At 48.8% G+C, this 26,652-nt stretch overlaps 1 long non-coding RNA gene across 1 annotated transcript; it reads left to right on the forward strand.

The window, feature by feature from the left end:
• Nucleotides 1-17,702: 17,702 nt before the first annotated feature.
• Nucleotides 17,703-22,572, forward strand: LOC134480039 (uncharacterized). Its single transcript, XR_010054146.1, has 2 exons — nt 17,703-18,068; nt 21,421-22,572. It is a non-coding gene; the product is annotated as an uncharacterized LOC134480039 (long non-coding RNA).
• Nucleotides 22,573-26,652: the final 4,080 nt, after the last annotated feature.

Here is a 26,652-nt window from a genome sequence, read left to right on the forward strand (position 1 = left end):
AGAAAGTCAGCTCTCTCAGCTCTTAGACGGAAGCCTGAGGACTCCTGAAGTTCCAGCCTCCCCTGCAAGCTAGTTTCCGAGGGGTAGGGGCGTGTACTCCTTCCCTCGGGGCAGGCGAGTAGTGCACAGGCAAGCTAGGCCCCTGTGCTGTGAAGTAGTAGAAACAGGTGATGGGACTCAGTACAGCGGCTCCTTAGCTCAAGTTGGAAGCAGAGCCATCTAAAAAATATTACAGTGGGTAGGTGAGATGGCTTGTGGGTAAAGGCACTTGTTGCTAAGCCTGAGTTCTGTCTTGGCCCTTACAAGGAGAGAATAAATTCCTGTAAGCTGTTCTCTGACCTCTACATAAACAGTGTGGGATACACACACACACACACACACACACACACACACACACACACAGAGCAAAATGTAAAAAAAAAAAATTCTTTTTTCAGCAAACCCAAAACTTCATAATTGTTACAACTGGTACCATAAACCAGAAGAGACTGGCCTGAACCAGAAAGACTGGAAGGTTCTGCGGGATCTTGCTTAGACTTAAAAAACCCATAAATCGGGATTGATAGGCACAGGGGATGTCCCAATCACAAAGTGAGCAATTCAACATACCTACTGGTGCTGAGTCTGGTAGGTTTCCAGACACTTCGCCAAGCAGCTGAGGCGTGACGGGGGTGAGGGGTGGGGGAGGGCAGCTGCCCCAAATCATTCAGTAGGATGTTGAAGGGGCCAAGAAATGTTGGGCCTTGTGGGAAATGCCAGTACCCATGGTTGGTTTTTTTTCCTCCCTAAGAACAATGGGTGGCCACTGAAAGGTGTTGTTCAAGGGGTGACATGATCAGACTTGTGATTTAGATACCTGGGGGGTGGACTTTAGCCATCTAGTGGGAGGTGATAATAGGCTTGCCATGGTAGTGGCAGTTGGGAGGTTTGGAAGAGTCAAGCTTCAGCCTTGGGAGTAGGAAGGGGCAGGGAATAAGAAGGGGTCATGGTCAGTGCCTGCTTCTACTAAAGGCACTTGGGGGACACCACGCAGGGAGAAGCTCCGAGATGACTTTGTTAGGGGCTCTTCAGGTCCACATCACTGTCTCTGCCTCGGTGTCAGGACTGCAGACCATCCAGGGTCTCGGGCCAGCTTCTGATGTCATTCTCAGATAGGAAACTGGGTGTCCCAAAGGTGGGCTGTGTCCTTTCCCAGACATGGTTCCCGCTTCCTTCTCTACCCTCCAAGTCTCTGTCCTGGATGTGGCTCCTCTGTCTGTCCCCATTCATGTCCAGCATGATGCCCTGTCCAAAAGGTTCTCAACTGTGAGTGATACCTTCCATAGCTCTGTGTGTCTGACATCGAACTATGGGGGAGAGAAGCTATAGCCTCATGTCTGCTCTCAGGATCCTGATGGTCACAGGATCCTCAGAGAATAGGCCCCTCCAAGGGCAAGTCGGGCACCTCTTCATAACAGAAGACTTCAGGGTATTTTAGGATAGCAGTGTCTTGGTGCCTAAGAATATTCTGTGGACCACTGGTGACACAGGTGTCCCCTGAGATCATCCTATCCTGTCCTTTGTACCCCAACCATTCCCATTACCAGGGCAGTTATCAGAGTCCCTATAGAAAGGTCATGTCCTGTGCTCGACACATTCAGAGCACCAGCAGAGACCTTCGACAAGCCCTCCGGCTGCAGGAGGATCGATCTGGCAAAAGTGTAAGAGCACCTTGTGTGCAGTGATATTCTCAATGTGTAAGTACACTTTATGATGAAGCCCTGAGGAAATTTTTTTAAAAAAAGCATGTGGAGTTTTAGCCCAGTTTTTACTGCTCCTACAAAATGAATATACATGTAACAGCTTGGGAGAGAGGACCTGTCTTTTTACCAGAGGGCCCGGCATGAGCGGGCCTGGCCTGGAGAGGAGCCATCAACGTGTCTTTGTGCTATTGCTGCTACTGTGGGTTCTCGGGTCTTGGAATCTGCAGCTGTCATCTGGTTGATACTATCCCTAGAGCTCGGGCCAGAGCTGCTAAGGTTTTGACTCAGAGAGGGCGGACTTGGGTCCACTTCCTCCTCTGAAAGGAAAGAAGCACCCTTTCCCAAATCAGCCATTGCAAAACCACACTTGCTATCTTTATCATTTCCTCTTCCTCCTTCTCTTTCTGAGAGACAGTGCCTCAGGCATCCCAGGCTGGCCCTCAGTTTGCAACAGTGTCCTCCTGACTCAGTTTCCCAGGTGCTCTGATTACAAGTATGTGCTACCAAGCCTGGTTTCCCTCCCTCCCTCTTCTTCTCCCTCTCTTTCCTTTCTTCCTTCTTCCCTCTCTCTCTTTTCCTCCACTCCTGACAAGGTTCCTCAGCTTCCTAAATGCCACCAAAAAACCAGAACTTTTTAAAAATTGACTTTATATTTTTTTAAAAGAGCATGTTTTAGACTGTATATTACATGTTTTAGCATGTAAAGTCTATGTTTTAGACTTAGAGCAGAACTGCAGGGATAGTTTTCACAAAGCCCTTCTGCATCCACATAGATGGAGTCCCCCCCCCCACCGCCCCACATGCTCTCCCTTCATGCGCAAACCCCTCCCAACTGAGCCACGCTAGTGAATGAGCCTGTGTTGACATGCCCTTATCTCTCCAAGTCCATGGCTTCCATTACGCCTCTCCCAGCATACATTTTGTGGGTTTTGAGGAACGCATCATTACACTGTTACATGCTTTTACTCCCCAAGCCCTCTGTGTTCTGCCTATTCAGCCCCTCAGAGAACCGGACGTCATCGAGGAGGCTCATCAGGTAAATGGGTGTGCTGCATAAGCCAGACAACCTGAGTGGTGTAAAGAGAGAACTGACTCCTGAAAGTAGTCTTTGGGTCCCCACGCCCTGGCCATGCCTTTCATGCAAAAGCCCCACCCCAACACTAACAATGATAAAAAATTTAAATGCACGTAATGATTTTAGGTCATTTGAGAGAAAATAATGCCTAGCTATTATTTACTTCAAATTATCTTCTGAACTTTGTAGCTTTAATGAAATTTTTTGCTGGCTCTTCTCTGCTTTCTGTCCTGCTTTTCTCAACATCCTTTCTCTTTTCAATTCTTTCTTCTTCCCTCCCTCCCTCCTTCCTTTTTTCCTTCCTTCCTTCCTTTCTTTCTTTCTTTCTTTCTTTCTTTTTCCCTTTCTTCCCTTCTTTCTGGACAGGATCTCACTCTTAAGTTCCTCCTCCTTCGGTCTTCCAAACACTGGGATTACAGGTATGAGCCACCATGCTTGACTTTAATATTAATTCAAACCTGGATGACCAGGCATTAACTGTGTGCTTTTCTTTTGACACAGGGTCTGACTCTACAGTCTGGGCTGTCCTTGCCTTGTCCCTCCCTCTTCTGCTTCTTGGAAGCTGGGCTTGTGGCTCCACCCCGGGTTCCTCTTATCTTGCATCAGGCTTGTTTTGAATTTACCATGTAGCTGATAATGACTTTGAACTTATGATACCCCCTATCTCTATCTCCCAAGTGCTAGAATGACAGTTGTGTGCCACCCTGCTGAACTCCAGCTGTGTGTGTGTGTGTGTGTGTGTGTGTGTATGTGTGAGCATGTGTGGTGTGTTTGTGTGTATGTGTGTGTGTGTGTATGTGTGAGCATGTGTGGTGTGTTTGTGTGCCTGTGTGTGTGTGTGTGTGTGTGTGTGTGTGTATGTGTGTGTGTGTATGTGTGAGCATGTGTGGTGTGTTTGTGTGCCTGTGTGTGTGTGTGTGTGTGTGTGTGTGTGTGTGTACATGCTCACACATGCCACAGTAGGAGCACAGAGGTCAGAGAACAAGCACTGGGAGTCAGTCCTCTCCTACTCTGTGTGTCCTAGAGATCAAATTCAGGTCTCCAGGAGTGGTGACAAATGCCTTTACCCACTGAGCCATCTGGACAACCTTTGTATCCTTTCTCCACTCCTGTAAAGCCTCAGGTGCAGGTAGAATTGCTCATCTGATAGGTAAGGATGTAGAAGTTTGAAGAACTGAAGGCGTGTGCCCAAGGTCGCACTATGAAATGTGTGTGTATGGGGCACTCGACCTTAAGCCCAAATCCGACTCCTCTCCATCCTTGAAACTGACCGGCACAGCTTTCAAACTCGAGACCTCAGGTTGGGCCAGCCTTGGCTCCCTGCCCCCAGCAGAGCCCAGGCAGCCTTCCCTAGTGCACAGACCCTCCATCCCCTGAGCCTCATTTACCTTCTCCCAGTTTGTGTTGGTAACCATGACTCACAGATCAAAGAGTGCGCTGTCAGAGGATGCTGGAAATCAGACCCAAGCCTTTGGGCGGACTGGCATTTTCCTGCAAACAGACATTTTGGGGATCTCTGAGCTTCTATAGATGTAGGGTTAGAAGCCATATTCTGGGGTTTCTTCTGTGTGGGCTGGAACTTCTAGAATCTAGACAGTCATTTGCAACATCATTAGTGAATGTTTAGTGCCAAAGGGAATGCACCAGAGATGAAGGGTCCATGTTGTCCAAGAGCTGAGATGACAGGATAGGTCTGAGCCGTCACACCCAGCTGCCACTTACTCTCTTCCCCCCCCCTCACTCTTTCCACCCGTTAACATTCTTTGAATACTTTCATGGCTGTGCACTGACAGTGGACAGACATCATTCCCATGTAACTGATTTACTCTTCCTGTATTTGGGCAGGTGTAAGTGAGTGTGTTTGTGCCAGTGGGCACACCCACTCGGAGACCAGAGGTCAACATCGGGCATCTTCCTCTGCATTATGTTTTATATTTATGTGTCGTTTATGGGTGTGGGTGTGGGTGTGTGTGTAGGAGCGCGCGCATGCAGGACATATATGTGGAGGTCACGGGACAACTGGCAGGAGTTGATTCTTTTCTTCCACTTGGTGGGTTCCAGGGATTAAATCAGGTCATCAGGTTTAGTGGCAAGTACCTTTATCTGCTGAGTCATCTCGATGATCCCTCCATCTACTGTTCGAGCCGAGCTTGCTGTTTTAGATAGTCTGGCTGGCCGGCGAGCACTGGGAATTCTGCCGATCTCTACCTCAAACGAGTTGAAGTTATAGGTGCAAGTTGCTGTGCCTAGTTTTAGGGTTTGTTTTGTTTTTCTAGTTTTTGGGAGGGGGTGGTTATTTTGAGATACGGTCTCACCATGAAACTCCAGCTGGACAGAATCTTGGTATGTAGATTAGGCTGGCCTTGACCTCTGCCTACTGAGTGCTAGGATTAAAGATGTGTGCACCACGGACCTAAGTCGTGCTTAGTTATTATGAGGATGATGGAGATCAGGGCCTCTTGTTTGCCCAGCCAGCACTTTACACACTGACCAACCCTGTGTCATTTAAAGTACAGTTCTGCAGACTCTGGTCACTCGGACACTGAGGCAGGAGGATCTGAAGTTCAAGAGCAGTTTTGTCTGCTTACGAAGATGCTGTTTCAAAACAAAGCAGGATATGGTGGCTGGCCCCTGAAATCCGAGCACTGCAGAAGCTGTGGCAGGAGGGATGCGATGCCAAGAGTTCAAGGACAGCCTGGGCTACAGGGTGAGACCCAGTCTCCAAAACCGAACCAAACTAAACTAAACCAAACCTGGACAAAATAACAACAAAAGAAAACAAAACCTATAAAAACACGTTGCTGGTGGTCAAGAGTGGAAACGGGCAGTAGGGCATGTGCTTAAGCATGTGTAGGGCCCTGGGTTTAATACCTAGAACCAATTAAAAAAATTAAAAAGGTTTCTGGACCTCAACTATGGAGGTCATTGCCCATGGCTGGGCATTTTAATCAGGTTCTCTGGGATCATTAAATTATTCTGAGAGCCACTGTAAAGCTGATATCTCCTCCCAAGTAATGTCCCTGGTATTGGGACTTAGCAGAGTGTCCATAGCATGGTCGTACTTGAGAATAAGAAGACAATGCTAACCCTTTCATACACAATGGCATCCATCCTCCCTCAGTCTCCACTGCCCTCCCTTCTCACACCCTGGCCCTATGAGAGGTGAGAAAGGGAAGAGGGTCCCCGTCTGTCCACCTCACCTCAGCCACACTGGAAGAGCAGTCCTGGGCGGATTGTGAACCCCCAGGGCAGAGAGTCTGACCCAGCATGCAACGCTTCATCCTGACCAGGCAAAGATCTGATGGTAACAATTAATGTTAACGAGGCTCCTTCTTCGTCTGGGCCTGTCTGGAGGTTTTGCTAATTAATACTTCTATGGTCTCTTGGGTCCCTAGAATGAGAGGTCTGGGAGACCTGGGAGAATTGTATGGTTTCGTCCAAAAGAATCTGTAAGAAGACTGAGGCCTTGAGTGGGAAATGATAGACACAGCTGACGTTTCTGGAGCAATCCCTCCATGGCTGGTACCAGCTTGAACATTGTACATGAGCACGCATTCATTTCCACCTTATCCAGGAAGTAAGGCTGCTGTTTGTCATCCTCTATGGGGGGGGGGGGGAAGAGATGGGCACAGGTGTTAGGCCAAAGGCCACACCTTGGCCGTCTTACTACCAGGGTTCAGTTCCCACTCTCCAAAGCCTGCTGGGCACATGCCAATCACCCTTAGTTCTCAGAGCCGATGGCGGTCTTGAGGTTGGCACAGGCTCCTCTTGCCATGCCCTTCGGTCTGAATGTGGACTTTCTGTTTCAGGGACCTTAATGCAGGTGGGGCAGGGCAGGGACAGGCCTTTCCTTCTCCAGTGTGGGTGTTCACAGCTTATGAGAGAGCCTTACGCCTGGGCCCTCCTGGCTGCACCTCCTCTCCTTGTTCATCATGAATTGCTCCCACCTCCAAGGCTATGGTATGGAAGGGAACTCAGCCATTATGAACACTCAGCCAAGGTCTCACTCTCAGGGACTTGTCTCCATCATGACTGTGGGACCCGAGGAGACAACTTTCAGATTTCTGAAAGCTGGGTGTGACGGCTCCCCTGTAACCCAGCACTCGGGAGGCTGAGGCATGGAGGAATGTAGATTGAAGGCCAGCTTGGACTATGTAGACATGTCTCAAAAACAAACAAAACCAGGTGTGGGGCTCTACACCTGTAACCCCAGGGTTGGGAGGCTGAGGCAAGAGGATTGTATGAATCAGGAGACCAGGCCAGGGTGTTTCTGATATCAAGTGGGCCTTTAAGTGATGAACAAGGGCTGGAAGTTCAAAATGGACATATGCCAAGGGCTAGGGAGTCGCACAGGACAAAGTTGAGAAGAGACTGCCGCGGTCTAGTTAGGTGGTTTTGGAGTAGTGACTTAACTAACTGCCAATTTCTAGCACTAAAACAACATTTAATTTGTGATTTAAAAAAACTCAATCGAATCTATTACTAGTATGCACATGTATGTGCAAGAAGGCATGGCGTATGAGAGCCACGGGGTGGGTGTGAAGGTCAGAGGCCTTTCCTTCCACCCTGCAGAAGCAGGGTCTCTTGTTTCTGTTGTACTGTGCACTCCAGGCTAGCTGCCCCGTGAGCCTCTAGATGATCCTCCAGCCTCAGTCTCTTGCTGTAAGGGTGCTGGGTCTGTGCATTTGCTCCACCGCTTTGCACATTTTCATGTGGGCTCTCCCCAGGATTGAACTCCAGTCACCAGCCTTGCGTGACAGCACTTTTACCTGCTGAGCCATCTCTTTGTCCCTGTTGTCTTCGGGATTGGCTCTTATGTAGCCTAGGTTGGCCTCAAAATCTTTATGGTTCAGAGGATAACCTTAGCCGATGATCCTGCCTCTGTGCCTCCCAAATGCTGGGATTATAGGTATGCACATGCACCCCAGCATGGAACTAATGATCTCTAGTCTTTGGACTGTAGGGGGGATTAAATAAAGCACTGCACGTAATGCCCCGGATCCCTCAGCCAGCAGCTTTGCCTCTTGACCACGGGTCCACGATGCCTCAGGCCTTGACCGTACAGAGACGTGTCTGATACATGATCTACAGAGGGCTCTGCTTTCCACACAGCTTGACCCACAGGCAATGGTGCCAGAGATTTTATGAGCAAGAGACAATAGAGGCTGATTTTCCGTACAACTCGGTGTGTTTTCAAGGGGAGCTTGGGAGAGAAGGGGTCTGTAGCCACTCAGGCTCCTGAGGGGAATTCTGTTTCCCCAGTTCCCCTCCTCCCCTCCCCACCTCTCTTCAGCCCCCCTCCCTCACACCCTCCTCCAACCACCACATCTGGATTCAACTATGGAACAACGGGCTTTCTGTGAACACCCCCACCTCCTCTGCCCTCAGCCCACCGCTTCAGAACTTTGGTTCTCACAGGGTGGGGGTGGGTTGGGTGAGTCAAGAAAGCTCTGAGCTCTCTTTCCGAAAACCTGTAAGGTTAAGTCAATTTCTCTCTCTCTCTCTCTCTCTCTCTCTCTCTCTCTCTCTCTCTCTCTCTCTCCTTTCTTCTTTCCCTCCTTCCTTTCCTCCTTTCCTCCCTCCTTCCCTCCCTCTTCCCTCTTTCTCTGCATCAACCAAGAGGCCAGCCAGGGTCCAGATCAGAGTTGATGAGCAGCCTCTCTTCCTGTCCAGTAGAAGCCTGATGAGCTCCAGAGCCCGGCCGGCCGCACACTGGAATGCAGTCACAGTGGAAGGCAGCTGTAACTCTCATCAAAGTGACATCAGCCCCACAGCAAGAGGTTGCTATAAGTCCAGGGAGAACCGCAAATGCAAAGAAAAAGCTCCCTTAACTAAAAGATCCCTGGTGTCTGGAACTAATAGTGGGGCCTCCCTACCCAAGGTCCTGTTGGAGAGGTGGGAGGGAGCTAGAGCCTGTGAGGACTACCTCTCAGCCAGGCCCAGTGCTCTGAAGGGATGTAGCTGGAGTCCTCCCTGTCACTCTTTCTGAGGCTGGCAAGGTGCAAAGTCGGCTTGTGTCTTGAGGGCTGGCTGGGGACGTCTGTTCATTGACTTTTTAGGGACTGGAAGAGCTGTTGGCTTTGGTCATAAGGATTTTGTGAGCTTTGCTGGGGGAAAAAGTCATCTATGGTCTGAAGGTTAGGACTCACTGATGGCTTCTCTGGGTTTTGTCTGACTGATTCTATATATGATAGGTGATGTGTGATATGATATATGATATATCATAGGTATATGATATGTGCGTGTGGTGTGTGGTTTAGGCATACATGGCACATGAATGAGAATGTGTGGGTAAACATACCCACAGAGGCCAGCGCAGGACATTAGGCACCCCCCCCCACACACACACACTTTACTACCTTGAGACAGGATATCTCACTGAATTGGAAGCATGCCATTTTACCTAGACTGGCTGGCCAACCAGTGAGCTCTCAGAATCTGCCTGGCTTCATGCAGAATTCTGCTTGGCTTTCCTTGGGTTACAGGCCCACTCCCTAATCTAGGGTACAGGGATTTCCAGCCATCTGCAGATTTTTAGGTGTTGGAGATTTGAACTCAGGTCTTCATGCTTTCCAAACACTCTTACCTACAGAGTCGTCTCCCCAAGCCCCATGGTTTGGTTGCTGCTGCTGCTGCTGCTGCTGCTGCTGCTGCTGCTGCTGCTGCTGCTGCTGCTGCTGCTGCTGCTGTTGTTGTTGTTGATACAGGCTTGCCCCAAATTTCATATACAGCAGAGGATGACCTTGAACTCCGGACCTCCCTGCCTTCACCTCCTGAGTGCTAGGATGACAGGCCAACCTGCATTTCTGAGTTCCAGGACGATGACGGTGCTGTTGGCTCCAGGCAGCACTCAGACCTGCACTGTAGCAGCAAAGTGCTGACTCAGGCAGACTGCAGGACTTGCATGGGACTTCAACAGGGACCCCCAGGGCCTGGCTGTCCACAGCTGTGCTGAGCTGAGAGAGCAGTGTTTGGTGAAATACGCATTCTCCCGAGTAGTCTTCTGTATGTTCACACAGCTCCCCGGGTGGGTGTCTTCACTGTCCCATTTGGCAATCTGCGCTGGCATTAAAACCCAGTTTCTAGGCTGTGGATATAGTTTCGTTCGTAGAATGCTTGCCTAGTATATTAGTCACTTTTCTATTGTTATGACAAAACCCCGCAACGACCAGACCAACTTGGGGAGGAAAGGGTTTATTTCATCTTACAAGTCAACAGTCCCCCATAAAGGAAAGGCAGGGTGGGACTTCAAGGCAGAAACTTGGAGACAGGAACTGAAGGCCTGGAGGACCACTCTCATTGCATTGTTCTCATGGCCCTCTTGGCTTGCCCCAACCACCTGCCCAGGGTGATGCTGCCCCCAGTGGGTTGGGCCTTCACCCATCAATCTTGAATCAAGAAGATGCACCACAGGCTTGCCTACAGGACAATCTGATGGAGGCATTGCCTCACGTGAGGCTCCCTCTTCTAAGAAGACTCAATCTTGTGTCTTGACAGAAATACTAACCAGCACACCCCGGATGCACAAAGCCCCGGGTCAGTCTCTAATTTCAGTGCTCAGGGGGTGAAGGGTAGAGGCAAGAGAAAGAAACTTGCTTAAGCCACACCACAAGTTCGAGGATAGCCTGGCCTACATAAGACATTGTCTCAAGAAACAAGAACAAGTTGAGTCCCCCACCCCACCCCCCAACCTCCAGGGTCCATCTTCCTCTTCACTGCCAAAGAGGCTTAGGGAGAGCAGGGATGCAGAGAAAGGCAGTTACCAGCCTGAGTCACATGGTCCAGGCTGAAGGGTCGAGCACCATCAACATAAAGTGAGCGATTTGACGTTGTGGGTAGACAAACAGATACACCTGACACTGGAGAAGGCCCCGCTAACTCAAGGGATGCTTCTGGGACTCTCATGGATGAATGTGGCAGCTGAGACGTCCTGGGGGCAGGAGCTTGGGTAGGAGGAGAGCAGAAGACCTCCTGCTTCCCCATCAGGCCAAGTGGGCCAACCCATAAGACTCAAATGGATCACCCAGGGTGTGGTGTCGCCACCTGTCCTGAGACCCAAGGGTCTCCTGGAGCTCTTGTGAAGGTCAGGCCTGGGTTCAGCTTCCCTCAAGTGGAACATTTTTGTGGGATTTGGGCCCCTGTTACCTGCATACCTGCCACCCCTCTTTCAAGTCCTTGGGGTGCAGGGCTCCATGTGTAGGTTCCCTGTTGTGATAACCCCACAGGTTTCCTTCAAACTCAGGGTCTTTCCTCCTCTCCTCTGCCTCAGAAGGAATAGATCTTAAATAAAAATGGGAAAGCTAAGCTGAGGGTGACAGCAATGTCTGTCATCCCTCCATGGGAACAGTGGAAGCAGGACGGTAGCCATGAGTTCAAGCCTAGCATAGGCTTCAAAGAACGGCCCCATCTCAGAGTCCAAACCAGACCAAACAGGCAAAAACAAACAGAACCAAAAACCAAACCAAACCAAAACACCAAAACACCAGTAACAGCAACAACAACAGCATCATCAACAACAACAACGCCAGTCCAGATCTATTCTAAGTATGAGTTGGAGCTCTCAGAAGATGTCACCTTTGACTTCCAGCTGACCTCTCTAATGCAAGTGTATAGTTCACGTTTTGAAAACTAGCGTTAGGGGCTGGGGATTTAGCTCAGTGGTAGAGCGCTTACCTAGGAAGTGCAAGGCCCTGGGTTCGGTCCCCAGCTCCGAAAAAAAAAAAAAAAAAAAGAACCAAAAAAAAAAAAAAAAAAAGAAAGAAAACTAGCGTTAGGCCTGGAGTTGAAAGGAAGAGATTGTGGCAGGGTTGTAATGGAAATCTGTGTGCCTGCTGCAGCCTGCCATCCAGGTGGAGGTAACCACTGCTTCAGATGCTCTGTAATGTATAGAGGGCCCTGGGGTTGCCATGTTCATATCTCAGAGTGACCGAGGTCGTGCTCCCTGTGAAAGCGGGACCGCTTATTTCCAGGGATTGATTTGGAAAGAGTCCTGGTCTCTCTGCTTTGATATGAGCTATCTATATAGGATAGTCTATGTAGGATCTATCTGTCTGCCTGTCCATCCACCTGCCCGCCCACCCATTGATCCATCGATCCATCGATCCATCGATCCATCGATCCACCCGCCCATCCGTCCGTCCGTCCATCCATCCATCCATCCATCCATCCATCCATCCATCCATCCATCCATCCATCCATCTATCTATCTATCTATCTATCTATCTATCTATCTATCTATCTATCTATCTATTCTATATAGGATCCATATGGAGCTCTCTCTACGGAGCTAGCAAGGCCTTTATGACGCTATAGAGCAGTCCCCTTAGTCCAAGCCTGCTTCTTCTCTTGTAAGCACATTCAAAGCTCTGCTTCCCAGGAGCCCCATCTAAGACAGAAAGGAGCAACAGAATGCAGTGGGGCGTGTGTGTGTTGTGTGTGTGTGTGTGTGTGTGTGTGTGTGTGTGTGTGTGTGTGTGGGAGGATGTGGTTCTTTATTTTATGTATATAAGTACACTGTAGCTGTCTTCAGACACACCAGAAGAGGGCATAGAACCCCATTACAGATGGTTGTGAGGCACCCTGTAGTTGTTGGGAATTGAATTCAGGATCTGTGGAAGAGCAGTCAGTGCTCTTAACCATTGAGTCATCTCTCTAATCTCGAGAGTGTGGTTCTTTTCTTTTTTCTTTTAAGATTTATTTATTTTGTTAATATAAGTATACTGTTGCTCTCTTCAAAAACTCCGGAAGAGAACATGGGATCCCATTACAGATGATTGTGAGGCACCCTGTAGTTGCTGGGAACTGAACTCAGGACCTCTGGAAGAGCAGTCAGTGCTCTTAACCACTGAGCTATCTCTCCAGCCCAAGGGTGTGGGTTTTGAGACAGAGTCTCAGTAGACAGCCCAGGCTGGCCTCATATTCACTATATGATCCAGATTGACCTCAAATTCATATAAAATTCCCAGCAGTCCTCTTGTATAGGCCAGAATGCTGTTACTTTGTGTGTGTGTATGTGTGTGTGTATGTGTGTGTGTATGTGTGTGTGTGTGTGTGTGTGTGTGTGTGTGTGTGTGTGGTGTGCACTGGGGGAAGGGGTGCATGTGCTATGGTACACATGTGGTGATCATAGAGTAACTTTCCAATCAGTAGGTTGCCAGGCTGTGTAGTGTAACAAACACCTCTACCCACTGAGTTATCTTGCCAGCCACTGTCTGTTCCTCTCCCCACAGATGCCACATGGTTGGGACTTCAGCTTTCAGTATCTCTGGGTACCAAAGAGGGGTCACCTACACCCAACCTAGTTGACAAGACCCAGGCTTAGTCCTGCCCTAGTGACAGATGAGGACACCACTGATTTTTTTGGTTAATTAGTGTTCTCTATCTGGTCTCCATGCAACTAAGGAACAGTTCTTCTGGTCTGGTAATAGTCAAGGCAAATTTAGAAGTAGCAGCCTATTGACTGCCTGAGTCCCAAGCTTCTCCCTCAGGTCTAGCTCCAGAGCACTGTGGAGACCACCGTGTGAAGAGGACTCCCCTAAACTTTGTCCTTGTACACCACAATGCAATTCTACCCTTGACATATTCTCTATGAGAAGAAGCCCAATGCTAGACTCCTTCTGCTGAGGAATGGCGGACCTGGAAGGCCATCTGGAAGGGTTTGGGGAGCAAAATTAGGCTGATATCGCCTTGGTTCTGGTGGACCTACTAAGTGCTCCCTTGATTCATTCTCAGGTCTCTGTGAATGATGGCAGGCTTTGGATATTTTGGATATTTGGCCACTTGGAATACACACACACACACACACACACACACACACACACATATAGTCACAGTTCACAAAAAAATAGCTCTCTTGAATTTGCTGTATATCAAGGATGACCCTAACATCTGATTCACCCGCTGTACCTCTCTAGATGTGGGATTACAGGTGTGCTCCAGCCAAGCCTGTTTTATAATGGGATTCTGGAGAAACCATCAGAGATTCATGATGGTAGGCAAGCACTGTCCTGACTGAGCTATATCCCCAGCTAATATTAACCCCTTCACCTATTCTTAGCTTGGAGCTTCTAAATGGGGATCTGAGTTGGAGATCCGCCGCCTTCCCTGGGAATATAAGACTTTAGGGGAGGAGGCAGGAGTCTAGAAGTGACACCTATCTACTAAATGGATAGTTGAGAATCTCTTGCCTTGTAGCTAGTGCTATGAAGTAGGGTGGCTCAGTGGTGGGGTGGTGGGGTGGTTTGGTGACTGTAGTGGTTTAAATGAAAATGACCCCATAGATTTTAGGGAGTGGTATTATTTGAAAAGATTAGGTGTTGTGGCCTTGTGGGATTGGTGTGGACTTCTTGGAGGAAGTGTGTCTCTGTAGATGGGCTTTGGGCCTCAAATGCTCAAACCAGGTTCAGTGTCTGCAGCCCTCTCTTCCTTCTGCCTGCAGATGCAGATGTAGAACTCTTGGCTACTTCTCCAGCACTCTGTGTCTGCCTGCATGTTGCCACGATGACAATGAACTAATCCTAAGCCAGCCCCAACTAAATGTTTTCCTTTATAAGAGTTGCCATGGCCGGGTTGGAGAGATGGCTCAGTGGTTAAGAACACTGGCCATTCTTCTAGAGGTCCTGAGTTCAAATCCCAGCAACCACATGGTGGCTCACAACCATCTGTAATAGTATCTGATGCCTTCTTCTGGTGTGTCTGACAGCTACAGTGTACTTATATATAATAAATAAATAAATCTTTAAAAATAAATAAATCTTAAAAAAAGAGTTGTCATGGCATCTATTCACAGCAATAAAACCCGAACTAAGACACCTAGCATCTCTCTCTCTCCCTCCCTCCCTCTCTCTCTCCCTCCCTTCTTTTTAATTTCTGTGGGAAGAATCCCAGCTTGTTTCCTCTGAGCTTTGTGTGTGTGCACGCACATGAGCATCACACACTTGTATTTTTCTACTTAGCAAAATATTAATTATCCCACCCTGGAACCTTTTTTGTCAGGTGTATTTTGTTTGCGCTACCCTCTAAGCTGTGCAGCACAAAGAAGCTGGTTTTTTTTGTTTTGTTTTGTTTTGTTTTGTTTTTTCATCTCAGCCAAGTCTCTTGTAGTGTCTAAGGGGAGACCTGTTCCACCTTGCTGGGTGCAGGCTGTCCTCTGCGCCTCACAGTGGCGCCCAGTGCTCCTGCTGTCTCAGCATGTCTCCCACAGTGTGGGAACCTGTCATTTTCTTCCAGGAGGCTGTGAACATACCTACACCTGTATTCACAATAGCTAGTACAGTGTCTGGCATAGAGCTGTGACTCTATGAGTATTTCCAAGGAAGCAGGTAAATGAATGAAAATAAAGAACAGAGTGAAGGAGGCATAGCTTCCTGTCAGCACCACACCATGACCTCTTGCCCATTCACATATGGAGCTGCTGTGAGTGCAACTTATGACTTGAGCCCTTCCTGCTCCAGGTGTCCATCCGGTGAGTCCCAGCCTCTTTCCCTGCCTACTAGGATTGGGGGGAAGCTCCTGGGAGCAAGTGCAGCCAAACACAGAGTTTGAAAGAGGCTTAGCGAACAAGCGATTGATGGTCACCTAGATCCATCAAGGTAGAATTGGGCTCCGTCCCTGGGAGCTGATAAGGAAGAGCCTCTGAATTCTCAATACTGGCCTCTCTGGTTCCACTTCCCACTGCACTGCGTCACAGTGAGCAGCAAGTGGCTTGGTTTTTCTCCATTTCACAGATGAGGACATTGTGGTGTGGAAAGTGGAACTGAGCTTTTACCCAAGGTGGCGGATCTGCTCAGGGACCAAGTTCAGGGTGAAGGGTTATTCTTTTCTTTAATGAAAAATTTAAATTTAAATGTGTGTGTGTGTGGACAATTTTCAAGAGTGTGTTCTCTCCTCCCACCATGGGTTTCAGGGATCAAACCCAAGCAGATGCCTTCACCCACTGAACATGTCCTAGCCCTCTCTCTCCTGAGTGCTGGACTTAGACACATCCACGTTCACTGTCTACCAGAACCTGAGGCTCCAGCTTCAGCTCTGAATCCAGGGCTCATCCCTCAAGCATCCATGTGTGTGTGTGTGTGTGTGTGTGTGTGTGTGTGTGTGTGTGTGAGAGAGAGAGAGAGAGAGAGAGAGAGAGAGAGAGAGAGAGAGAGAGAGGGAGGGACAGCACAACATTCAGGAGTCTCCTCTTCCATCACGTGGGTTCCAGGAATTGAACTCAGGTCATCAGGCTTGGTGACAAGTCCTTGACCCACAGAACCATCTGGCTAGCTGCTATTTGTGTGGTCTGTGAGCATGGACAACACGTGTAGCAATCGAACAACATGTGTAGCAATAATAAAAGGTTGGGCACATCTGGGAGCGTGCGTTTGGTGGCTGTGATGGCTCTGAACCAAAATGAGAAAGAAAATGGTGGTGTGTGCAGTGTGTATGTGTGTGGGTGTTGGTGGTGTGTGCAGTGTGTGTGTGTGTGTGTGTGTGTGTGTGTGTCTCGGGTAGGAGGTAGTATGTGCAGTTGGGGCGGGGCTCAGGCCACATCCCAGAGGCCTGATGCCTTCCAGCCTGCTCTGTGGAGAACAGAGAAGGTCGGTGGGTCCGGGAGTGGGGGTAGGAAGGATGGGGGGATGAGGGGTTGGGGGTGGGAGTGGGGGAAGATCCCTAGCTGCTGAGTCTCTTATCTCATGGTGGGTTGAGGCTCCAGTGGGACAGTAGAGCTGGAAGCCATCAGAGCCTTCTCTGTTCTGGTTCTTGGGGCCGCCTTAATACTGTTACCTCCTCAGCCCTCAGGTTGGAAGCCTCATTCTCGAGCCCCATCCCCACTCTTCCCTGCTGCCCAGATCAGACACCAAAATATTTCCACATTTCCTTTGGAAAAATCCTGGGAGGTCTGTTTATGACTGTAGCAGAGAGCCACACATCTGTGCACAGTTTGGCTGGGACATCTGGAAAGCCAGGAACTGGAGTCTGTGGGAATTTGGAGTCCATGGTACCTACCCCTAGCCTCAAAGAGCTATCTCTCAGGATTGTCATATCGGTTGGGTCATGTTCTATAAATAGCCCCTCAGTGTCTTTACCTGCATACATCCACGCTCACAGACTACTCTCACACACTTGGTTCCAGTAGGGTGAATGGTGCAAGATGGCATCCCTGACTTCGAACAGCACGCTTATTCATAATGAACGCCCAGACTGTGGCATTCGAGAGCATCGCCCTTGAGCCAGTCACACCAGCCTTAGCGGGGTGGGACAATCGGTGCTGACTCAGCAAACCCACGCAGAACCGTGCGGCACACAAGAAGGCGTGACTCACTCCCAGCCACCCACAGAAACCCACCCCAAACTGGTCAAGGGCCTGCTCACCCGATCTCAGGAAAGACCTGCCCTCCCCTGGGAGACTTGGGTACTTCCAACTTGGGGATGCTCCTGCCTCGCTCGCTCTTTCTCTAACAGAGTCTACTCCTTAAGGCTGCCATGCAGCCCTCTGCAGGACAGGGACGCATAGAGGACTCGAGGGACCCCACTCCTGATTTACACCCAACGTTTTCCCAGAAGACTTGAATGTTCCTGGGGCCATTCTCACCCTTCCCATTGCCAGAGACTGCACGTTGACGCCTTTGATCCCCACTGTGAAGCCTCCTTCTGTCTCCCTCATTCTTTGGTTTCCTTCTTTCTCTGTCTGGAGCCTCCCAGATTCCAACAATCTTCTTGGTCAGGCTAGGAATGTATTCTTTAGGGGAAGTGGGGGAGGGGTGGCAGAGGCAGCAGAAGGGAAAGAGAAGAGGGGAGGGGTAGGTGGAAGGAGAGGAAACTAGGGGACAGTGGACAGGAAGGGCCGAGGGAAGCGGGTGGTGGAGGGACAGAGACAGAACCAGATTCCTAGACACTCACTTGACTCTGCTGGGAACCCATTTTAAGACCCAGCTAAGCCCACATGAGACTGAATTTCCTGGCTTCTCCGGCAGTATATACCAGACTCCTTCTCTTCCCTGTCCACACCAGGATTGCCCAAGGCTCCAGAGCAGTTTCGAGCCTCTTCTTCAATGCTTTCCCACTCTTCCTCTGTGGACAGGCTAGTCTCTGTGGAGGCCTAAAGGCCAAAGGAGTTCTGATTTCTCAAGCTGACCCGGCCCTCCTGGAGTGCCTCCTCTGGCAAAAAGCCTGGACCACTGCAGACCTTCCGTGCCTTGGCTTTCCCAGGCTGGACCACTGAAGTTTCTGTTCATAGCCTATGGATAGTCTGGGAGTCTTCTAATCCAACCGTGAGTTAGAAACACCTTCAAATTCCACTGTAAACCTCAAAGCCTTTCATTTTAGCTTTTGTTTTATGCATATGGGTGTTTTGGCTGCACGCCTGTCTGAACGTCCTGTGTGTGTGCCTGGTGTCTGTGAAGGCCAGAAAATGTTGAACCTCCTGAAGTTGTGAACCTTCATGTGTTCATCCACTGAACCATTTCTCCCTCAGAGCTTTTTTTTCTAATTGGTTTTTTTAAATTGCAGTGTGTGTGTGTGTGTGTGTGTGTGTGTGTGTGTGTGTGTGTAAGCCACAGCCTACATGTGGAGATCAGAGGACAATGTGAAAAGGCCATATGGGCTCCAGCATTGAACTTAGGCCCTCAGGTTCCGGGACAAGCACCTTTACTTACTAAACAATGTTACTGGACTTCGCTCAGCTTTTTGTTTTGTTATGAGACAGAGTTTGGCACAGTGCAGGCTGGCCTCAAACTCACTATGTGGTTAGAGCATGACCTTGAACTTCTGCTCCTCTTGCCTCTACTTCCCCAGTGCTGGGATTACAGTTATGTGCAACCACCCCCCATTTTATGGTGTGCCGGGTATCCAGGCCAGAGATTTGTACAAGTTAGGCAAGCCCTCGCTACTAACTGGGCTGTTACCCCTAAGCCTCAACACTTAACTCAGACAGAGTTCCTACACGTGAGGCAAGAAACCCATTTCTCCCAAGTTTTGTGCCTTGGTCTCCTAAATGCAAAATGGAGACTTCACTGAGTGGGACAGCTTAGAAGCCACTGTCTGCAAAGCACCCAGCCACTTAGCAGTCCCCTGATGGGTGATGCCAAGTCCGTTTTTCTCCCCTTACTTTCCCCTTTTACTCTCCTGAAAGCAGATGTGAGTCAGGGAAGAGCTAGCTGACCTCACTGCCCCAGGGACAAAGGAATGATGGCCTCAGTTCAAGAGCAAAGTACAGGAGTTTTTGATTAACTCGGAAACACCACAGACTTCCAGGGGCCCAGCTGCTGCAGGGTGGGGCATGGGGGCGGGGCTCTTGAAGACTGTGAAAGAAATTGGTTGATGTAGCACATGAAGCCATGAAGGCAGGCAAAGGCTGAGGCCAAGGCCTAGCTTTTTCTCCACAGCTGGAGAGGCAGAGCCTGGACTGTGTCCTTCACTCTCTGTGACAAGGCTGCACTGTGTGTGCCTGGGACTGCAAGGCCATGGGATCTCCCCTCTGTCCCTGCTTCACCTCTCAGCCCCCTGTTCTAAGTGCAAGTGCGTCAGAGGCATGTTTCTTCTGGACCCAGCTGGGAGAAGGTCATCTGAGGGGAAGCTCTGTGTGCACAAGGTCAGTGCTCCTGGACCTGGAACTTGGCCAGAGGGCACAGGGTAAAAGTGAGGGGGTAGAGAGAGAGAGAGAGAGAGAGAGAGAGAGAGAGAGAGAGAGAGAGAAACCCTGTCTGCTCCCAACACAAGTTGCCTCCAGCTTCCTCAGAAAACCTTTGGTGTTCCCATCCAGGGGTCCCCCCAGGCAACCAGCGCTGTCTAAGAGACATCCCAAGATGTTTTAGCAAGAAGGCCAAACTACCATGTTTATTTTATTTTACTTTGCCTGCATTTATTTTATGCTGAATTTGTTCCTGTGCCATGAGTTTCTGTTTCTTCAGTTTCTTCTGGGATCTTTTTCTTGCATGCAGCCTCGTCTTCTGGCTTTGGAACGGTCTGTTCCTTCTCAGTGAGGACCATCTCAATGGGGCAGGGGGAGCTCATGGATGGGTTAATCCGGCCGTGAGCTCTTCAGGTTCATCTGAGCATCTTAGGTGCCGTGTTCACCTGGATGTGTTCGGTGACAGAGAATCTCCGTCTAAACCCTTCAGTCCAGCATCACTCTGCATTTTTAAGCATGTGCAGCAGAAATTCAGCATTCCATTTTGGCCACCGTCCCTGTGTCCAGCCACAGTGTTTGGCCTGGGCGCACTGACTCCACCATTATACCTCAGGAATGGCATGCATTGATTCTTTAAAGTGACATCCTTCAGATGCTTGGTGGCTTTGTGGATATGCATACCCTTGATGGCCTGGGCAGTTTCCCAGGGGTTCTTAAAGTGAACAGGAAGGATTGAACCTCTAGAGTTACATGATTTTGTGGGGTTCTGTGGGTTGAGAGAGTGGCAAACCATCTTCACAGGTCACCTCTGGCCACTTATAGGAAGAGCTTATTTTATTTAGACAGGATCTCATGTAGCCCAGGCTGACCTTGAACTTGCCCTATTGTCAACCATGGTCTTGAGCTTCTGATCTTCCTGAGTGCTGGGATTCCAGGCTTTCTCTAGTATCCACAGTCATTTATTTGGTACTGGGGATTGAACTTGGGATTTGAAGCACGCTAAGGAAACACTTAACCAGCTGAGCTACATCCCCACCGCTCTTTATGTTTTTGAGACCCATCCTTGAGCTTGGCGGCTGCCCCACGGGTCTATACAGCTTCCCTGATTCTGGTTTGAATCTTTCCCAGATATCTGACAGAATTCGTTAGGTGCCAAGGAATTAGCATAGGCAGTTTGTTTCTCCTCCTGCGGATGAGCCAAAATTTGGGGAAGATCCCTAAGCTGCTTGTTTCTCCCACTCACGCAGCTCACTCAGCCCCTAGCTGCCTTCCCACCCAGACACATGGGAAAATGTCCCGTTAGCCCTTCCAGTCATGCGAATGAGGCCACAATTCAAAGGCAGTGGGCAAGGAGGAGGCAGCGTGGAGCAGTGAGAAAGAACCAGCCCTTTGTGCCGAAGCAGGGTCCTTGGGGTGAGTACATTTTTGGCATGTTTAGAAAGATTTCTCTTTTAGAACAGCAGCTGAGGAGGAAAAGGGAGAGAGAGACGGATGGAGATGGTGCAAGTCTGTCCCGATATAAAGAATAGAAAGAAAGCCAAGGACTTGCTTGACATGCTCGAGGCCCTAGGTTCAAGTCCTCAGCATGGAAACTAAATGAACCTGTGAGTAAAATGGAGGTGCCAAGAGTGGGTTTGACTTCCACTCATTTTCTTCTATGCACTAGCAAGTCTCACTAAGTTGCTTACACTGGATTTGAACTCCCTCTGTTGCCCCGGAGGTCTTGAACCTGTGATGCCTCCTACCTCAGCTTCCTGAGAAGCTGGGATCACAGGCCTATACCACCAGACCTGGACAGATTGTGTGTGTGTATGTGTGTGTGTGTGTGTGTGTGTGTGTGTGTGTGTGTGTGTGTGTGAAAGAGAGTACACATGCATAGATTCATGTGTGTACATGTATATGTGTGTGTACACACACATGTATATGCACACACAGATAAAAGGCTGACATTGAACATCTCTCTTAGTTACTCCTACCTTATTTTTCTGACGCAGGGTCCCTCACTGAATCTGGAGCCCACTGATTCATCGAGATGATTCATCGAGATGCCCCAACATTCCCGTTTCCACTCCCCCAGCCCCAGAGTTACCCGTACACACTGTTTGCACTCAACTTTTGACCTGGGAGCTGGTCAAAAGGTTTCATGCTTGCACGGTTAAGTTGTTTACTGGTCTAGCCATCTCCCTAGAGCCTTTACTCCCATTTTATGTGTGGGAAAACCAAGGCCGTATAGAGCGTAGTGACAGCGAGTACAGGTAACTCTTGCTGTCCTGGACATGCTAAGTCTCTACAAGGATGACCCTATGTAACCCTATTTATTCCTCACAGCCAGATGAGGCAAGTTCTATCATTATCCCGCCTTCAAAGATCAGAGTGCAAAGACTTGCAGATTCCCAACTGGAGGGCATTTACCAAAAGTTGAGAAATATGGGCTGGGTGTGAGACCTGCTCTCAGAGGACTGAGTCTTAAAACAGGGAGATCCATCTTGCATCAAATTCTGGTAGATTCCCATGTTCTATTCTTCTTCCTTGACATTTACATTTACATTTAGGGGAAATAAGCATCATTCATTCATTCATTCTCCTGAAAAATGACTCACTGACCGTGCTGTACATGCCGGTCATTGTGCTAGTGTTTGGGGATCCCACAATGATCCTGCTACCTTCTTGAGGCTCTCAGTTGAGTGATCGAGGGCATAAGCAGGCAAGCGGTGACCTCACAGAGACCAGGTGGAGTCTGTCTCAAGGGTCCCTGAGCATATGGTGTCCTATCTCCTTCCGACTGGGGAGGAAGTACCAGCTCCGGTATATTTTATGGGAATAATGGCTTGCCTGAGGTGAGAGGACAAGTTGACAGGGATTCAAGACACTTCCTCAGTCTTAGAATCCCGGCCCCGTTCCTTGATTCTTGCAGAAGGAAAGGGGTTGCAACCTGAGTGCTGGTCAATCAAGTAAGAGCTAGAAATAAAAGGTGTCCAGCCAGGAAAGAAAGAAGGGCGTGGCCACTGCTGATGCCAAAGTCTTACATATGGGAGTTCCTAAGGGATTTACAGAACTGTTTTGAGTAACAACAACAACAACAACTACTACTACTACTACTACTACTACTACTACTACTACTACTACTACTACTACTACAACCAAAAGACAGCAAAGTTCAGGAAACAAAAACTATACACAGGGGCTCAGTGGTTAAGAGCACCCGACTGCTCTTCCAGAGGTCCTGAGTTCAATTCCCAATAACCACATGGTGGCTCACAACCATTTGTAAAGAGATACGATGTCCTCTTCTGGTGCATCTGAAGACAGCTACAGTGTAGTCATATATAATAAATGAATAAATCTTAAAAAAAAAACCCACAAAACTATACACAAAAAGCAGTAGCAGCTGGATATGGTAGCATGTGCCTGCGACCATAGTACTTGAAAGACCGAGGCAGGAGAATGACATGTTTTGACAAGCCTGAACTCCACCACGGGATTCTGTCTCTAAATACCAAGGGCTGAGGGTGTAGCTCAGTGGTAGAACTCAGCATGCACTTGGTTCTGAGTTTGATCTCTAGCGCCCCCTGGCCACTCCTGCGCACATGTGCAAGCCCAAGAATTGGTGACACAGCTCTATGTTTATCATGAGTCATGCGGGGCTGGTGAAGCCCATTAGCAGGTAAAGGCACCTGTTGCCGAGCTTGACTATTTGGGTTAGATGCCTAGGGTCCACATAGTGGAACAAGAGAACTGACTCTTGAGGGTGTCCTCTGATCACCCCATGATTGCCCTGACATATATGCTACCCACATACATACAAGTCCACCCACATACATCCTTGCACAAAATATATTAAGTAAGGCCAGGGCATGGTAGCACAGGCCTTTGATCCCAGCATTTGGAGGGCAGAGGTATGTGGATCTCTGAGTTCAAGGCCAGTCTTGTCTACAGAGTGAGTTCCGTTCCAGGAGAGCCAGGACTACAGTGAGAAAAGCTTGTTTTGAAAACAAACAAACATGGGCTGGAGAGATGGCTCAGCGGTTAAGAGCACTGACTGCTCTTCCAGAGGTCCTGAGTTCAATTCCCAGCAACCACATGGTGGCTCACAACCATCCGTCATGAGATCGGATTTCCTCTTCTGGTGTCTGAGACAGCGACAGTGTACTCGCATTAAAAATAAATAAATCTTAAAAAAAAAGGAAAGAAAACAAACAAGGAAAAAGGAGAAATAAGTCAACTAAATGAATTTATTTGTAATACATTAAAAGTGAATAATTATGTGGGGTTGGGGATTTAGCTCAGTGGTAGAGCACTTGCCTAGCAAGCGCAAGGCCCTGGGTTTGGTCCTCAGCTCTAAAAAAAAAAAAAAAGACAAAATAAAAAATGAATTATGTGAAAAGAAATGCAGGAATACTAAGAGAATTATACTAATATGTTATTTCTCCTTGAATCGAAATGAGTCCATTCAAGACAGATTAGATTATATTAATGGCGAGTTTATTGGGAGGCTGCTCTTGGGCCCAGTTCACTGGTCCCAAGGATTGAAGTTAGGGGAGTTGCCATGGGAAAAAAAGAGTGAGGGAGGGGGAAGAGAAAGAGAGAAAGGGCGCTCAGAGAGAGAGAGGAGGAGGAGGAGGAGGAGGAAGAGGAGGAGGAAGAGGAGGAGGAAGAAGAGGAAGAGGAGGAGGAAGAGGAAGAGGAGGAGGAGGAAGAGGAAGATGAGGAGGAAGAGGAGGTAGAAGAAGAAGAAGAAGAAGAAGAAGAAGAAGAAGAAGAAGAAGAAGAAATAATCAAGAAGGCTGGATTATATAAGGAAGAGCCTCTTGTGGGGAAGGGTAGCCCAGCCCCTAGGCTGCAAAATTCAGGATTGGGGTCAGGGTATGCCAGGTAGGGACTGAGGAATGCTGGGAGAACCTGGAGGCCAGGTCTGCTTTGATGAGTAAATTATGCACCTCAGTCCCTTGTCCCTGGGTCAGAAACTAGACACAAACCATTTACAGTAACTTCAGAAACAGTTAGGATTAAATTTAACCAGGGAATTGAAAGATTTGAATACAGAAAACTATAAAATATGAATAAAAAGTGCAAGACACTCAAATAATTGGTAAGCTATACCATATTCATGGAGTGGAAAAATTAATGTTGTTAACTATCCACAGGTGTTCTCTGAACACAAGTCACAGGTACATGAGCCTGCACACACACACACACACACACACACACACACACACACACACACACACACACACACAGCAAATAAATACAAATTTAAAATGGAAGAGTCCAATGTCTATGTTTGGGATTTTTGTAGAAACAGAAACAGTGTGTTCTGCTGATAGACCAAATGTCTCATTCTCTTGCGTTTTTCCCCTTCTCTCGGCAGAGGGGGCCATCAGAAGGGTTGGGAAGGGAAAGGCCAGGGGTAACCTAGGCTGTTTAGTCTGCAGGGTTGGGTGGCGTACTCATTCTCCCCCCCCCATTTTCCCTGCCCCCTGCCTTCTCACATTCCAACCTCCATTTTTCTCATCCTCTACCCCATTATTTTTCTAGCTCCTCCCCCCTCCTTTTCCTCCCCTCTTATTTTCTCCCCCTACCTTTTACGGACCCATCCCCCTCCTCCCTATTTTCTCTGCCACCTTTTACACCCCCCACCCTCCTTTTACTTACCTCCCCCCCACCCCGCCCTCCCCAATCCTCCTCCTTTTCTTCTTCGAACTAATTGCTTAAGAGGTGAAGACCAGGTCGACTTGTGAAAACCCTGATCCATCACCATGGTGATGCTAATTCAAGCTGAGTTCAAAGGAAATTGCTCCAGTTAAACCTAACAAGCTGGAGCCTGGCGCCCCAGCAAGGACCAGTGCCAGGAGGAGGGAGCCCACTTCCATTCCTGTGCCCAGAAAAATAGGAAAAACAGCTCACGGGTGCTCACACTTCTACTCTGGTACCCTCTTGGTATCTGAGATCTGCCCAAATGACTTAAAAGTCATTGCAGTGAGCCCCCTGCCTCCAGACCAGATTCTACCTAAGCCATGTCAAACAGTCGGACAGCCAGCAACATTGCCATTTTAAAGATGCTCCAGCCCACAGTTCTGAGGTTTTAGCCACCCCTGCTGGGGAGAGCTCTTTATGGGTCACGCACCAGCTCTCCCCTTGCTTTCTAGTAAGCACAGATTTGGGAATACCACCAGTAAAGAAACTGGTACTTCAAAGAAAGCTTCTATTCACTTCTCCCACTGGTGGTCCCCAAGTTGCCAGTGTGTGGGGATAAGGAAGCTTTTAGTGGGAAGACTGGCTCGGTCTGGCTAGTTTGGAATGGCATGGTGAGCCCAGAGCTGGGGACAACTACTTTAACGAATGTCATTAAACGGAGAGCCTGGTAGACGTGGGTGAGGGTGCTTGCCACCAAGCCTGACAACCTGAGTTCGATCCCCAGGACCCATGTGGAAAGAGAACCAGTTTTCACAAGTTGTCCTGTGACCTTCAAATATTTGTCATGGTGTACACACACACACACACACACACACACACACACACACACACACACACACACGCACAAATATAATTTAAAAAAAAAACGGAGAAAGGGTCTCCACTGCATAGTACAAGTGAGCAGCCATACTGGTCGTTCTCTAAACAACCAGTCCCCACACTGTTCTTGTCCCCAACCGCACGGGCTCCTCCAGCCCCACAGCCTGCTTGCTGCCTGTCCTGATTTCCACACTGGTCAGCCACAATGTGGACTGATGTTTCCTCTCTACTGAGGGAAGGGACCCTGGCTTCTTTGTCTACAGCCTGGTTCTTTCCCAAAGCAGGCACTAATTATTCATTTCATGTCTGAATGCGGAATGGGAACCCCAGTGTGGTGGGAGATCTGTGACCACCTCAGAACAAGATACCCCAAAGAGCATGGTTTGGAGTACTAAAGCTGACCTGGTCAGCTTCATCTTTAGTAACTGTCCCATCTCCACCTCCTGGAAGAACTCATTTCACACCTTCAACCTCCCAAAATATCAGTGATCCTCAGAGGCGCTAAAGAGATAACTGTCTAGAAGGTATAGCTGGAAGGCCAAGATTACCATGTCTCTGCCGAATACTTCCTGTAGCCAAGACATCTCATTTAAATAAGCAAGCCGTCTGAGGCTGCCCTGGCAGTGGGTTGGAAGGGGTAAATCTGCTCCTCAGATGTTTCCAGTGACCTCGAAAAAGGAAGCCTCCTCACCTTTATATCCCTCTCCTCAGCT

The sequence above is a fragment of the Rattus norvegicus genome, chromosome 8 (genome assembly GCF_036323735.1).
Source record: "Rattus norvegicus strain BN/NHsdMcwi chromosome 8, GRCr8, whole genome shotgun sequence".
Classification (NCBI taxonomy): Eukaryota; Metazoa; Chordata; class Mammalia; order Rodentia; family Muridae; genus Rattus; species Rattus norvegicus.